At 41.7% G+C, this 15,073-nt stretch overlaps 2 long non-coding RNA genes across 2 annotated transcripts in view; both read left to right on the top strand.

The window, feature by feature from the left end:
* Positions 1-15,073, top strand: part of LOC141783408 (uncharacterized) — a 395,872-nt gene that overhangs the window by 115,634 nt on the left and 265,165 nt on the right. The window lies entirely within an intron of this gene.
* LOC141783866 (uncharacterized) lies at positions 9,405-10,472 on the top strand. The gene is made up of 3 exons (XR_012597373.1): positions 9,405-9,711; positions 9,790-9,929; positions 10,053-10,472. It is a non-coding gene; the product is annotated as an uncharacterized LOC141783866 (long non-coding RNA).

The raw sequence follows: 15,073 nt of genomic DNA, 5'->3' as shown, positions 1-15,073 counted from the left end.
CGGTAACAGCTATTTAACATTAGCTGATGGTAGCCGGTAACAGCTATTTAACATTAGCTGATGGTAGCCGGTAACAGATATTTAACATTAGCTGATAGTAGCCGGTAACACCTATTTAACATTAGCTGATAGTAGCCGGTAACAGCTGTTTAACATTAAATGTTAGCGGCCAGTAACAGCTATTTAACCTTAGCTGATGGTAGCCGGTAACAGCTATTTAACATTAGCTGATGGTAGCCGGTAACAGCTATTTAACATTAGCTGATGGTAGCCGGTAAAAGCTATTTAACATTAGCTGATGGTAGCCGGTAACAGCTATTTAACATTAGCTGATGGTAGCCGGTAACAGCTATTTAACATTAGCTGATAGTAGCCGGTAACAGCTATTTAACATTAGCTGATGGTAGCCGGTAACAGCTATTTAACATTAGCTGATGGTAGCCGGTAACAGCTATTTAACATTAGCTGATAGTAGCCGGTAACAGCTATTTAACATTAGCTGATAGTAGCCGGTAACAGCTATTTAACATTAAATGTTAGCGGCCGGTAACAGCTACTTAACCTTAGCTGATGGTAGCCGGTAACAGCTATTTCACATTAGCTGATGGTAGCTGGTAACAGCTATTTAACCTTAGCTGATGGTAGCCGGTAACAGCTAGTTGACATTAGCTGATAGTAGCCGGTAACAGCTATTTAACATTAGCTGATAATAGCCGGTAACAGCTATTTAACATTAGCTGATAGTAGCCTGTAACAGCTATTTAACCTTAGCTGATGGTAGCCGGTAACAGCTATTTAACATTAGTTGATGGTAGCCGGTAACAGCTATTTAACATTAGCTGATGGTAGCCGGTAACAGCTATTTAACATTAGCTGATGGTAGCCGGTAACAGCTATTTAACATTAGCTGATGGTACCCGGTAACAGCTATTTAACATTAGCTGATAGTAGCCGGTAACAGCTATTTAACATTAAATGTTAGCGGCCGGTAACAGCTATTTAACCTTAGCTGATGGTAGCCGGTAACAGCTATTTAACATTAGCTGATGGAAGCCGGTAACAGCTATTTAACATTAGCTGATGGTAGCCGGTAACAGCTATTTAACATTAGCTGATGGTAGCCGGTAACAGCTATTTAACATTAGCTGATGGTAGCCGGTAACAGCTATTTAATATTAGCTGATAGTAGCCGGTAACAGCTATTTAACATTAGCTGATAGTAGCCGGTAACAGCTATTTAACATTAAATGTTAGCGGCCGGTAACAGCTATTTAACCTTAGCTGATGGAATCCGGTAACAGCTATTTAACATTAGCTGATAGTAGCCGGTAACAGCTAGTTGACATTAGCTGATAGTAGCCGGTAACAGCTATTTAACATTGGCTGATAGTAGCCGATAACAGCTATTTAACATTAAATGTTAGCGGCCGGTAACAGCTATTTAACCTTAGCTGATGATAGCCGGTAACAGCTATTTAACATTAGCTGATGGTAGCCGGTAACAGCTATTTAACATTAGCTGATGGTAGCCGGTAACAGCTATTTAACATTAGCTGATGGTAGCCGGTAACAGCTATTTAACATTAGCTGATAGTAGCCGGTAACAGCTATTTAACATTAGCTGATGGTAGCCGGTAACAGCTATTTAACATTAGCTGATGGTAGCCGGTAACAGCTATTTAACATTAGCTGATGGTAGCCGGTAACAGATATTTAACATTAGCTGATAGTAGCCGGTAACAGCTATTTAACATTAGCTGATAGTAGCCGGTAACAGCTATTTAACATTAAATGTTAGCGGCCGGTAACAGCTACTTAACCTTAGCTGATGGTAGCCGGTAACAGCTATTTCACATTAGCTGATGGTAGCTGGTAACAGCTATTTAACCTTAGCTGATGGTAGCCGGTAACAGCTAGTTGACATTAGCTGATAGTAGCCGGTAACAGCTATTTAACATTAGCTGATAATAGCCGGTAACAGCTATTTAACATTAGCTGATAGTAGCCTGTAACAGCTATTTAACCTTAGCTGATGGTAGCCGGTAACAGCTATTTAACATTAGTTGATGGTAGCCGGTAACAGCTATTTAACATTAGCTGATGGTAGCCGGTAACAGCTATTTAACATTAGCTGATGGTAGCCGGTAACAGCTATTTAACATTAGCTGATGGTACCCGGTAACAGCTATTTAACATTAGCTGATAGTAGCCGGTAACAGCTATTTAACATTAAATGTTAGCGGCCGGTAACAGCTATTTAACCTTAGCTGATGGTAGCCGGTAACAGCTATTTAACATTAGCTGATGGAAGCCGGTAACAGCTATTTAACATTAGCTGATGGTAGCCGGTAACAGCTATTTAACATTAGCTGATGGTAGCCGGTAACAGCTATTTAACATTAGCTGATGGTAGCCGGTAACAGCTATTTAACATTAGCTGATGGAAGCCGGTAACAGCTATTTCACATTAGCTGATGGTAGCTGGTAACAGCTATTTAACCTTAGCTGATGGTAGCCGGTAACAGCTAGTTGACATTAGCTGATAGTAGCCGGTAACAGCTATTTAACATAAGCTGATAGTAGCCGGTAACAGCTATTTAACATTAGCTGATAGTAGCCTGTAACAGCTATTTAACCTTAGCTGATGGTAGCCGGTAACAGCTATTTAACATTAGTTGATGGTAGCCGGTAACAGCTATTTAACATTAGCTGATGGTAGCCGGTAACAGCTATTTAACATTAGCTGATGGTAGCCGGTAACAGCTATTTAACATTAGCTGATGGTACCCGGTAACAGCTATTTAACATTAGCTGATAGTAGCCGGTAACAGCTATTTAACATTAGCTGATAGTAGCCGGTAACAGCTATTTAACATTAAATGTTAGCGGCCGGTAACAGCTATTTAACCTTAGCTGATGGTAGCTGGTAACAGCTATCTAACATTAGCTGATGGTAGCCGGTAACAGCTATTTAACATTAGCTGATGGTAGCCGGTAACAGCTATTTAACATTAGCTGATAGTAGCCGGTAACAGCTATTTAACATTAGCTGATGGTAGCCGGTAACAGCTATTTAACATTAGCTGATGGTAGCCGGTAACAGCTATTTAACATTAGCTGATGGTAGCCGGTAACAGATATTTAACGTTAGCTGATAGTAGCCGGTAACAGCTATTTAACATTAGCTGATGGTAGCCGGTAACAGCTATTTAACATTAGCTGATGGTAGCCGGTAACAGCTATTTAACGTTAGCTGATGGTACCCGGTAACAGCTATTTAACATTAGCTGATAGTAGCCGGTAACAGCTATTTAACATTAGCTGATGGTAGCCGGTAACAGCTATTTAACATTAGCTGATGGTAGCCGGTAACAGATATTTAACATTAGCTGATAGTAGCCGGTAACAGCTATTTAACATTAGCTGATGGTAGCCGGTAACAGCTATTTAACATTAGCTGATGGTAGCCGGTAAAAGCTATTTAACATTAGCTGATGGTAGCCGGTAACAGCTATTTAACATTAGCTGATGGTAGCCGGTAACAGCTATTTAACATTAGCTGATAGTAGCCGGTAACAGCTATTTAACATTAGCTGATGGTAGCCGGTAACAGCTATTTAACATTAGCTGATGGTAGCCGGTAACAGCTATTTAACATTAGCTGATGGTAGCCGGTAACAGATATTTAACATTAGCTGATAGTAGCCGGTAACAGCTATTTAACATTAGCTGATAGTAGCCGGTAACAGCTATTTAACATTAAATGTTAGCGGCCGGTAACAGCTACTTAACCTTAGCTGATGGTAGCCGGTAACAGCTATTTCACATTAGCTGATGGTAGCTGGTAACAGCTATTTAACCTTAGCTGATGGTAGCCGGTAACAGCTAGTTGACATTAGCTGATAGTAGCCGGTAACAGCTATTTAACATTAGCTGATAATAGCCGGTAACAGCTATTTAACATTAGCTGATAGTAGCCTGTAACAGCTATTTAACCTTAGCTGATGGTAGCCGGTAACAGCTATTTAACATTAGTTGATGGTAGCCGGTAACAGCTATTTAACATTAGCTGATGGTAGCCGGTAACAGCTATTTAACATTAGCTGATGGTAGCCGGTAACAGCTATTTAACATTAGCTGATGGTACCCGGTAACAGCTATTTAACATTAGCTGATAGTAGCCGGTAACAGCTATTTAACATTAAATGTTAGCGGCCGGTAACAGCTATTTAACCTTAGCTGATGGTAGCCGGTAACAGCTATTTAACATTAGCTGATGGAAGCCGGTAACAGCTATTTAACATTAGCTGATGGTAGCCGGTAACAGCTATTTAACATTAGCTGATGGTAGCCGGTAACAGCTATTTAACATTAGCTGATGGTAGCCGGTAACAGCTATTTAACATTAGCTGATGGAAGCCGGTAACAGCTATTTCACATTAGCTGATGGTAGCCGGTAACAGCTATTTAACCTTAGCTGATGGTAGCCGGTAACAGCTAGTTGACATTAGCTGATAGTAGCCGGTAACAGCTATTTAACATAAGCTGATAGTAGCCGGTAACAGCTATTTAACATTAGCTGATAGTAGCCTGTAACAGCTATTTAACCTTAGCTGATGGTAGCCGGTAACAGCTATTTAACATTAGTTGATGGTAGCCGGTAACAGCTATTTAACATTAGCTGATGGTAGCCGGTAACAGCTATTTAACATTAGCTGATGGTAGCCGGTAACAGCTATTTAACATTAGCTGATGGTACCCGGTAACAGCTATTTAACATTAGCTGATAGTAGCCGGTAACAGCTATTTAACATTAGCTGATAGTAGCCGGTAACAGCTATTTAACATTAAATGTTAGCGGCCGGTAACAGCTATTTAACCTTAGCTGATGGTAGCTGGTAACAGCTATCTAACATTAGCTGATGGTAGCCGGTAACAGCTATTTAACATTAGCTGATGGTAGCCGGTAACAGCTATTTAACATTAGCTGATAGTAGCCGGTAACAGCTATTTAACATTAGCTGATGGTAGCCGGTAACAGCTATTTAACATTAGCTGATGGTAGCCGGTAACAGCTATTTAACATTAGCTGATGGTAGCCGGTAACAGATATTTAACGTTAGCTGATAGTAGCCGGTAACAGCTATTTAACATTAGCTGATAGTAGCCGGTAACAGCTATTTAACATTAAATGTTAGCGGCCGGTAACAGCTACTTAACCTTAGCTGATGGTAGCCGGTAACAGCTATTTAACATTAGCTGATGGTAGCCGGTAACAGCTATTTAACATTAGCTGATGGTAGCCGGTAACAGCTATTTAACATTAGCTGATGGTAGCCGGTAACAGCTATTTAACGTTAGCTGATGGTACCCGGTAACAGCTATTTAACATTAGCTGATAGTAGCCGGTAACAGCTATTTAACATTAGCTGATGGTAGCCGGTAACAGCTATTTAACATTAGCTGATGGTAGCCGGTAACAGATATTTAACATTAGCTGATAGTAGCCGGTAACAGCTATTTAACATTAGCTGATGGTAGCCGGTAACAGCTATTTAACATTAGCTGATGGTAGCCGGTAAAAGCTATTTAACATTAGCTGATGGTAGCCGGTAACAGCTATTTAACATTAGCTGATGGTAGCCGGTAACAGCTATTTAACATTAGCTGATAGTAGCCGGTAACAGCTATTTAACATTAGCTGATGGTAGCCGGTAACAGCTATTTAACATTAGCTGATGGTAGCCGGTAACAGCTATTTAACATTAGCTGATGGTAGCCGGTAACAGATATTTAACATTAGCTGATAGTAGCCGGTAACAGCTATTTAACATTAGCTGATAGTAGCCGGTAACAGCTATTTAACATTAAATGTTAGCGGCCGGTAACAGCTACTTAACCTTAGCTGATGGTAGCCGGTAACAGCTATTTCACATTAGCTGATGGTAGCTGGTAACAGCTATTTAACCTTAGCTGATGGTAGCCGGTAACAGCTAGTTGACATTAGCTGATAGTAGCCGGTAACAGCTATTTAACATTAGCTGATAATAGCCGGTAACAGCTATTTAACATTAGCTGATAGTAGCCTGTAACAGCTATTTAACCTTAGCTGATGGTAGCCGGTAACAGCTATTTAACATTAGTTGATGGTAGCCGGTAACAGCTATTTAACATTAGCTGATGGTAGCCGGTAACAGCTATTTAACATTAGCTGATAGTAGCCGGTAACAGCTATTTAACATTAAATGTTAGCGGCCGGTAACAGCTATTTAACCTTAGCTGATGGTAGCCGGTAACAGCTATTTAACATTAGCTGATGGAAGCCGGTAACAGCTATTTAACATTAGCTGATGGTAGCCGGTAACAGCTATTTAACATTAGCTGATGGTAGCCGGTAACAGCTATTTAACATTAAATGTTAGCGGCCGGTAACAGCTATTTAACCTTAGCTGATGGAATCCGGTAACAGCTATTTAACATTAGCTGATAGTAGCCGGTAACAGCTAGTTGACATTAGCTGATAGTAGCCGGTAACAGCTATTTAACATTGGCTGATAGTAGCCGATAACACCTATTTAACATTAAATGTTAGCGGCCGGTAACAGCTATTTAACCTTAGCTGATGATAGCCAGTAACAGCTATTTAACATTAGCTGATGGTAGCCGGTAACAGCTATTTAACATTAGCTGATGGTAGCCGGTAACAGCTATTTAACATTAGCTGATGGTAGCCGGTAACAGCTATTTAACATTAGCTGATGGTAGCCGGTAACAGCTATTTAACATTAGCTGATAGTAGCCGTTAACAGCTATTTAACATTAGCTGATAGTAGCCGGTAACAGCTATTTAACATTAGCTGATAGTAGCCGGTAACAGCTATTTAACATTAAATGTTAGCGGCCGGTAACAGCTATTTAACCTTAGCTGATGGTAGCCGGTAACAGCTATTTAACATTAGCTGATGGTAGCCGGTAACAGCTATTTAACATTAGCTGATAGTAGCCGGTAACAGCTATTTAACATTAGCTGATAGTAGCCGGTAACAGCTATTTAACATTAAATGTTAGCGGCCAGTAACAGCTATTTAACCTTAGCTGATGGTAGCCGGTAACAGCTATTTAACATTAGCTGATGGTAGCCGGTAACAGCTATTTAACATTAGCTGATGGTAGCCGGTAACAGCTATTTAACATTAGCTGATGGTAGCCGGTAACAGCTATTTAACATTAGCTGATGGTAGCCGGTAAAAGCTATTTAACATTAGCTGATGGTAGCCGGTAACAGCTATTTAACATTAGCTGATGGTAGCCGGTAACAGCTATTTAACATTAGCTGATAGTAGCCGGTAACAGCTATTTAACATTAGCTGATGGTAGCCGGTAACAGCTATTTAACATTAGCTGATGGTAGCCGGTAACAGCTATTTAACATTAGCTGATGGTAGCCGGTAACAGATATTTAACATTAGCTGATAGTAGCCGGTAACAGCTATTTAACATTAGCTGATAGTAGCCGGTAACAGCTATTTAACATTAAATGTTAGCGGCCGGTAACAGCTACTTAACCTTAGCTGATGGTAGCCGGTAACAGCTATTTAACATTAGCTGATAGTAGCCGATAACAGCTATTTAACATTAGCTGATAGTAGCCGGTAACAGCTATTTAACATTAAATGTTAGCGGCCGGTAACAGCTATTTAACCTTAGCTGATGGTAGCCGGTAACAGCTATTTAACATTAGCTGATAGTAGCCGGTAACAGCTATTTAACATTAGCTGATAGTAGCCGGTAACAGCTATTTAACATTAGCTGATGGTAGCCGGTAACAGCTATTTAACATTAGCTGATTGTAGCCGGTAACAGCTATTTAACATTAGCTGATGGTAGCCGGTAACAGCTATTTAACATTAGCTTATGGTAGCCGGTAACAGCTATTTAACATTAGCTGATAGTAGCCGGTAACAGCTATTTAACATTAGCTGATGGTAGCCGGTAACAGCTATTTAACATTAGCTTATGGTAGCCGGTAACAGCTATTTAACATTAGCTGATAGTAGCCGGTAACAGCTATTTAACCTTAGCTGATGGTAGCCGGTAACAGCTATTTAACATTAGCTTATGGTAGCCGGTAACAGCTATTTAACATTAGCTGATAGTAGCCGGTAACAGCTATTTAACCTTAGCTGATGGTAGCCGGTAACAGCTATTTAACATTAGCTGATGGTACCCGGTAACAGCTATTTAACATTAGCTGATAGTAGCCGGTAACAGCTATTTAACATTAAATGTTAGCGGCCGGTAACAGCTATTTAACCTTAGCTGATGGTAGCCGGTAACAGCTATTTAACATTAGCTGATGGAAGCCGGTAACAGCTATTTAACATTAGCTGATGGTAGCCGGTAACAGCTATTTAACATTAGCTGATGGTAGCCGGTAACAGCTATTTAACATTAGCTGATGGTAGCCGGTAACAGCTATTTAACATTAGCTGATAGTAGCCGGTAACAGCTATTTAACATTAAATGTTAGCGGCCGGTAACAGCTATTTAACCTTAGCTGATGGAATCCGGTAACAGCTATTTAACATTAGCTGATAGTAGCCGGTAACAGCTAGTTGACATTAGCTGATAGTAGCCGGTAACAGCTATTTAATATTAGCTGATAGTAGCCGGTAACAGCTATTTAACATTAAATGTTAGCGGCCGGTAACAGCTATTTAACCTTAGCTGATGGAATCCGGTAACAGCTATTTAACATTAGCTGATAGTAGCCGGTATCAGCTATTTAACATTAAATGTTAGCGGCCGGTAACAGCTATTTAACCTTAGCTGATGATAGCCGGTAACAGCTATTTAACATCAGCTGATGGTAGCCGGTAACAGCTATTTAACATTAGCTGATGGTAGCCGGTAACAGCTATTTAACATTAGCTGATGGTAGCCGGTAACAGCTATTTAACATTAGCTGATAGTAGCCGGTAACAGCTATTTAACATTAGCTGATAGTAGCCGGTAACAGCTATTTAACATTAGCTGATAGTAGCCGGTAACAGCTATTTAACATTAAATGTTAGCGGCCGGTAACAGCTATTTAACCTTAGCTGATGATAGCCGGTAACAGCTATTTAACATTAGCTGATGGTAGCCGGTAACAGCTATTTAACATTAGCTGATAGTAGCCGGTAACAGCTATTTAACATTAGCTGATGGTAGCCGGTAACAGATATTTAACATTAGCTGATAGTAGCCGGTAACAGCTATTTAACATTAAATGTTAGCGGCCGGTAACAGCTACTTAACCTTAGCTGATGGTAGCCGGTAACAGCTATTTCACATTAGCTGATGGTAGCTGGTAACAGCTATTTATGTTAATTTATGGGACGTTAGCCGAATGATGCCAAAAATACACTGTCTACTGCCACTTTAACTGCCCCGCTATTAGTAGTAAAAGCAGAGACACTTTTGTTTTAGCTTTTTAAGGTTAAAAAGACGGATGATCCAAACAAATATAATGTGTTTCATGCGGTCAGAGAGGAGGATGAATCCATCAAAGAGCTCACACTGCTCATGGCCAATTTGTCAATTGCCGATCAACCTCGTCTTATTAATTGGCAGACAAGCGTGAATAACGCCCCTCCATCCAAGCGCTCCAGGGCCGCTGACAGTCAGACTGCAAAGCCCAAAAGGAAGAACAACTTGCGTAGATGAAAAGTAAGTTTATTAAATGTGATGATCTTTTTGTGAAATTCTACTACGGGTTGAAATATTTTATGAACGCATCATCCATAGGCACTTCTCACACTTTGGTCAAGTCAAGAAGGTCTCCTGCCGGCCAGCGAAGAACGTGGCCATCGTACACTTTGGAAGAGGAAGACACGACAAGGACAACTACAGAGGAGCAGATGTCCTCGGCGTGCTGGCCGAATGAGGTAGGTTCCCTTATGACAACAACACACTTCAACTTGTTCTAAAGAAATTCTGATCAAGAATGTGTTAAGTTAACAGGAAGTTTCAACGTTTACTAATATGTGGAATAAATGCTCATCATATAGGTCACTGAACAACAGACGGGACTATTGAGAACGGTCCCCCACCCCCCCTCCCCCCTGGTCAAACGCCAGGCTGAACCTCATCATGGAGGCAAAACAACGCCCATGAAGAGGAACAGGACAACATCATTGAGCTGCTGAGGTTTTAAATGGGCGTGGGTTTTCTCCGGGTCCTCCGGTTCCCACAGTCCAAAGACATGCAGCGAGTGCATGAGTGTGAATGGTTGTCTCTCCATGCGTCAGCCAGACTGTGATAGTCTGCCGACCAGGGGCGGCTGGCCAATAGAGGACGCTATGGTTCTGCCCTTCTTCAGCCACACACAGCCAACAATAATAACAAATTGTACAAATTGGCAATATTTGTCTGTTTCAAATATGGAATTCACCCAGTAATATGTGTAAAATATGACAGAGAATCATCTGTGCAAAATATATGCTTTTCCTTCACGTCCCCTCTGCCTGTCTGTATATGTCTGAAGTTCAGCTCTGGGGCGGAGACGGAGAAATCGCCCACAGTACCTGTGTAGCAGTTTAGCCAATTGCTGATTCAAGATATGAACTTATGACATTAAATTTAGCCAATCAGCGTCCTCAACTCTAATCTGAAAAGGGCGATTATTTTATCGCCCCAAGCAAGCTGCTGATAAAGTCAAGACTTGTCTCTACAGGCGCCATTTTAACTACATGACAATGGTGAGCATCAGTCTTCTCACCACTCAAAGCGCTTTACACTACGGCCCTGTTCAGACCTGGTATTAACATGCGTCCTCAGTGATCCGATCACAAGTGGACAGCTCTTAGTACAGGTGGACAGCTCTTAGTACAGGTGTGAACACACTCGAGACGTATTGAGATTGGATCTTTCAGACCACATTCAGAGGTTGTCTGGGCCACATATGACCACATTCTTTTAGCAGTGTGTATGCGAATGCTTCCTGGCCACATTAAGGACTGCTATTCATCTGATGTCCAGCTGGGATCCGCGGGATCACCGCGCCCCTCAGGTGAATAAACACGCAGACACGGGCACTTGTCAGCATGGAAACGGCCTCTGTGCTCTACTGTATCCTGTCGGTAAAACTGTATTTTATTAAAATATATCTTGTTTATAGGCTACATATCTACAGACTATCAGACTAGGAACAGGAAGTGCATTATTATCATACTGTCGGATATGTGTTGGTGTTTTTTTTCCGCTGCTGTTCGCGGAGCTGGCAACCGCCCACCGTTCTCTGTCCTCCCAGCTCTCTGGAGCGCCGTACCCTGCTGTTGTATGGCAAAAGCAGCGGCAGCGCGGAGGTCCCCGTGCACCGCCAGTACAATAACCTTTTATTTTGAAGTTAATACAATGTACCAGAATTCACAAATGCGTAACACGGCGTAAACCTGGTGTGACATTTTGTGGGCGTTCCCACACTCGCCACTACTCTGCTTCTGATTGGCTACTGGCTTCTAAAGGCTAACGGTAGGTAGCCTAGTTATGATGCTGACCGGGGCTTTGAACTAAACAAGCAAGGGAGGAGTGCTTTTGTTCAGACTGCGGTCTGAAGGTAGGCTACCCGGTCGGAACAACGGTTTGTTTTTTCATCATTTAAGTCACTTCTGGGAATTTTTGAGGCGATAAAATCAACTGTGTGGATTTTGAATATTGTCAGTTTAATGAAAATGGTTGTCTGGTGGAGGAGCAGAGCACAATGGGGCTTGCTGGAAGCAGCTTAGCAGCTGTGGGATAGAGCCATGCAGCCGAGAGTCAAGCAAGGGCCCGCACAGCATGTTGGAGAACCAGAGGGAGTGCAGGTGAATTACGGGTTCCATGTCCACTGCCGAGTGGCCACTATCAGCTGTCCTCTAGTGTTCACACAGCCCTGGATGTGGAGCCTCCAACATGATCTGTAGGCCCTGCCTCTCCTCTCACCCGCTTTGCCTGCCTATCCAGCCGAGGTAAATCCTCTAGATTTTTACAAACAAAACATATACGAAGAGTTTATTTTAGACTTTTCTATCAGGCACTAATTATCAATCAATAAAAATAAGCATAATAGTAAGTATGACTGTTACTACATATTCCAATATTTATGTATTTAGGCAAACAATTGCCATGGCAAAAATACTATCATTATTTAAACTGTGTCTGATCGAGAAGTCTAAAATGAACTTTTCATATATGTTTTGGTTGTAAAAATCTAGAGGCTTTACAGGGATAGAGAGGAAAGCACATTGGAGGCTCCACATCCAGGTGTGCGTAGACACTGGAGGACAGCTGATAGCGACCACTCGGCAGTGGGCATGGAACCCGTATTTCTCCTGCACTCCCTCTGGTTCTCCAACATGCTGTGCGGGCCCTTGTTTGATTCTCGGCTGCCTGGCTCTGTCCCGCAGCCTCTAAGCAGCCTCCAGCAAGCCCCACTGTGCTCTGCTCCTCCACCAGACAACCAGAGGGAGATCCACGGGAGTTGGTCCGCTCGCGGTCTTGTGGAGCTTCTAAATTCTGAACACGTTAGAGCAAATTCTCGGTTCGCCATCAGTTTTCATAAAACTGCTCATATTCAAAATCTACACAGTTGATTTTATCGCCTCAAAAATTCCCATAAATTAATTTAATGATAAAAAAACAAACTGTTGTTCGGACCGGGTAGCCTACCTTCGGACTGCAGGAACAAAAGCACTTCTCCCAGGCCTGTCTAGTTCGAAGATCCAGTTAACATCATAACTTGGCTACCTACCTAATTTGTAAATGCAGAATTAACAGTTTCTACATGAATTTAACAACATCCAAATGCATTTTGTTGAAAATTGCAAATATTTTAAAATACACATATTTGTGGATTTCTATTACATTTATTTAAAACAAGAAATATTTGCGTGTGCATCAGAACTATATTTGTGAACCTTATATTTTTATTTGTGAACCTTATATTTTTATATGTGGATTATTTTGTACATTTATATACAATGATAACTATTTTAGTTTGCATTTAAAAATATTTTTGTGTAGTCATTTATATATAAATCCCCAAATACATTTGTGAATCCTTCAGTGTGCATTCATTAATATTGAGACTGATCTGACTCCATGTTTAAAAGCCCATGTAGCAGATCCAATTGCAAATATTCAATATTTGATCTTGGTACATTACATCTAGTTAGCCTGCAGTCATCAGTAGCTTGTTAAGGTGGATGCCCACTACAGAGACAATAGCAGTCAATTGGGTCGTCTCAAATTAGTTTTCACTGGTACATCAGTAGGATCATTATGTTGCCTCATTACGCCGATGCTGTGAGCAAGTCCCTTTTTAATTGCCCCCCTGAGCTCCTGTTCTTGTGTGGGAGGTCCCAATCAAGTCCCTGTCAAACATGATCAAAACTTTTGTTGGCAGTCTTGTTGTGTGAACACTCAACAAGCCAATTTGTCAGCCAGTACAGTTGGGTAGAGGGAGATGAAACATCATCTAATGCACACAAGCTTTACAAATGTTTCTGGCCTTTAAACATATCTTCACGAACAGCATCTGGCATTTGGGGTCACCTTTAATGTCCGGTTCAGACTACACAATATCATCCCGATTATAGCCCGACACGCCCTTCGTAGGGTGACGACTCGGATCTGGAACGATAAATGAGCGTCATGTGCGAAAATCAATTGTTTTATCTTGTGTAGTGTATTATAACACACTACACAACAACCGACAAAGTCTAGCATGTTTGATTTTTGTTTTGCTTTCCACGATGTGTTCCGTCACGGCCGTGAATTTGACCGGCTGAGCACAGACGCACAGAGCTGTAAACAGAAGCACATGGCTACTTATTATGCAGAAGGATGTCATCTAACCTTCCCAGCACAACTGCTGCCGGACCTCGCGGTAGGACATTCAATCTAGGGTTGTGTCGGAGTAAAAAACACCACCGATGTTGCGCGCCCGCTTTCGCTTCTCCCTGTGAATTATATTTGTATTGTTCTCCCCTGGAGCCTCGTGGGTCCCTTTACATGGTCGGGCCCGCGGGCTTGAGCCCCGGTAAGCCCGTATAATAAGACGGCGATGCCGGGAGAGTGTGTATTGTCGGAACAGGGGACCGACATGTAGTCTGTCATGTGTCGCGGCCAAGTCACGACAAGAATTTATGACTCTCAATCGTCTAATCTGACATAGTGACCAACGTAACCGTCAAAAATATCCTGTAGTCTGATCCTGGCATTAGTCGAATGCTTGATGGTTTCACAGTTAATAACCCAGTTGATCATTTTATGATGGGAAAGCAGCTGAAGTAAGCATTTACATTACTCGTTACATCACTCTCTGTTACAAAGGTGCCTTTAAATGATAAGTCTGATAATATTCTGTATTTTTCATTGCACTTATTGACTATATTTGACATCAACATTCTTCAAACCTGTGCACCCAGTCACGCACACCACGTTATGTCTGGGGGGCGCGCCCCACAGTTTGAGAACCACTGGCCTAGCCAGACGTACGCTGGAACAGCAGTAAAAGGCTGAGGCAGAACAGCATTAATCAACCTCTCTCAAGAGAATAAACTATCGAGCCTTTTTATGGCTTTGTGTTGTTTCCTCACTTCTGTTAAGGTTCTGCCTGTTTTAAACGTATACATCTCTACATTCACGAGAGTGATTGTTACTGTGCGTCCTTGCTTCTCCTAACAGAGGACACCCATAATTGATCCACTGCAGGGCCAGACCCTGAATTTTTTACCATACAGTATGAGAGCAGATGCCACAGCCACAGAGATAAACAAAAGTGCACACATAGTTTGAATACATTTTGTCCATCTCAAATCCCAATTAAGCTGTGAGCACATGAACCAAACTGTCCGCTGTAGGAGCCAATATTGACCCATTCTCCATAAACCACACAGAAAACTCTCCTTAACGATAAACTATTGGCTACCTGACCGTGATCAATGAGCAGCTTTACTGAGTCCCTGTGACAGCTCGAAACCAGGGTCATTGTCTCTGAAATAAATCCCGAGGAGAAAAGGGTTCGATTAATTTGTATGCATCTATTGAG

Source organism: Sebastes fasciatus, chromosome 15 (genome assembly GCF_043250625.1).
Source record: "Sebastes fasciatus isolate fSebFas1 chromosome 15, fSebFas1.pri, whole genome shotgun sequence".
NCBI lineage: Eukaryota > Metazoa > Chordata > Actinopteri > Perciformes > Sebastidae > Sebastes > Sebastes fasciatus.
This window is presented reverse-complemented; position numbering and strand designations above follow the sequence as displayed.